Source organism: Microtus ochrogaster, unplaced genomic scaffold (genome assembly GCF_000317375.1).
Source record: "Microtus ochrogaster isolate Prairie Vole_2 unplaced genomic scaffold, MicOch1.0 UNK4, whole genome shotgun sequence".
Lineage (NCBI taxonomy): Eukaryota > Metazoa > Chordata > Mammalia > Rodentia > Cricetidae > Microtus > Microtus ochrogaster.
The window spans coordinates 15,386,359-15,388,190 of record NW_004949102.1 but is presented as its reverse complement, the minus strand read 5'-3'; the positions used below and the strand labels follow the sequence as shown (position 1 = coordinate 15,388,190).

Sequence of the window (1,832 nt, the reverse complement as noted above, 5' to 3'; positions counted from 1 at the left end):
TTTTTTTTTTTGTTTTATTCAGATTTGTTTGGTTGGTTTGGTTTTGGTTTTGTATTTTAGTTCCCTAATGAGGGAGAGGAAGAAAAGGTGTGGATTTGGTTGGGTAAAGGGGTACAGAGAGGATCTGAAAGAAGTTGGGGGGAGGAAAAACTGATCAAAATATATTATATGAAAAATCTATTTTAAATAAAAATTAAAATTATTTTAAGAAGATTTGAGATGAAAAATGTTTCAGATTTTAAATTTTCCCATGTGCATAACCTCTAAATGAAATTTTATTTTTAATATGTCTGCTTTTTGACCACAGCCTGTCATATCAGATCAGACATGGGATTTCCCAATCGTGATATCATGTCAAAACTCAAACATTTTTAGATTTGGGAGGATTTATAATTTGGAACTAGGGAATCTCATCCAATATAATAATAACAATCATTGACCTGATGAACTACTTACATATTTCATGTAGTATTCCTGTCTCACCGGTCCCAAGAACAGCCTGATACAGGTTCTTTTGTTACCCATATCATTGCTGTGCAGACATCTAAATCCCTCTAAAATTGATGCTTCCCAAGGCCCTGTCACCAGCACATACTGAAGTTAAACATCTGACTGGAAGCCCATGTTCTAACCCACAACCCTGCTAGGGACCTCCTGTCCTAAGCGAAGAAAGAATAGGGATAGGTCACGAGAGGAATGGCCCAGCACCGGCATCACTGTGCTGGGTATCAGGAGTGGGCAGGTCCCCCAGAGTCTTCACCCACTGCCTGTCCAACCTCTGTAGGTCTGCAGCACTGCTGACCTTCTACTAGCCTTCTGCCTTGTTGCCCACTCCCTACTCTCCCTCAAGTGATAAAAACTCATCTTGGAAAGAACCTGTCCTGAGTTTCTGGCATTAGTCAAGACTCCTGAGGTAGGAGGGTCTTTGGGAACCCTATCAGATTCTATAAATACCAGCCTTTTCTCATATCGGATTAGCTGGAAAGTGGCCATCTTGTCTAGGCAATTGTTATTTCTTAAAAATAACTGTTCAGTGTACAAAAATAGATGAACATCCATTTTTAAAACCTTGCCTGATACGCAGTAAGTTGCACTTCTGTCATCCCAGCAGCCTCTCACCAAGCCACAGGCAGATGGAATTGGTTCCCAGAGAAGCCACAGGAGCATAAAGCTCTGTGAAAAGCAAGTGCTGGCCAAGAGCCACCCTAGGCAGCTAAAGTCCCAGCGATCCACTCCCTAGTGCATTCGCACACCGGAGACTTGCCTTTAGAGCTCAGGACAGTGCTGTCTCCTGACCTTGGCCTCGAGTATGGGAACTCTGCAGGAGGGCCAGGCCATCCCTAAAATTAGCTACCCAGGGGTCCTAGGTAGCCTGAACACAATCACCCAGGTCCTAGGTGGCCTGAACACAATCACCCAAATTCAACTCAATCTCTGTTTCTCAGTTTCTGAATGATGATGCTATGATCTTCAGAGCCTCACTCTGTCTGTCCCTCCACCAGCAGCCTGGATCGCTGGACCCCTCTTCCCTTCCTGCTTATGCTCTGCTGATTCTCACAGGCCCAGAGCCCAGACTCGGAGCCATTTCCTTTCCAAGCTGGTCCTCTGCCTGCCAGGTTCATTAGGGTTATGTTTCCTTGCTCAGACAAATTCCAGTTCTAGGGGTTGCCACCAAACTCTTGGATTTATCTCATGGGGACAGCCCAGGTCCGTCTGTGATTGTCTCACTCAGCGTCAGTGTGCCTAGTGCCAGGCCCAGCCCTGCTCTGCCTGCCTTCCCCTGTGCTCTGCCTGCCTTCCCCTGTGCTCTGCCTGCCTTCCCCTGTGCTCTG

The 1,832-nt window shown here is 45.8% G+C and overlaps 1 protein-coding gene across 4 annotated transcripts in view; it reads left to right on the top strand.

The window, feature by feature from the left end:
- The window catches only part of Hipk2 (homeodomain interacting protein kinase 2), a 195,630-nt gene that overhangs the window by 177,364 nt on the left and 16,434 nt on the right, over positions 1 to 1,832 (top strand). The window lies entirely within an intron of this gene.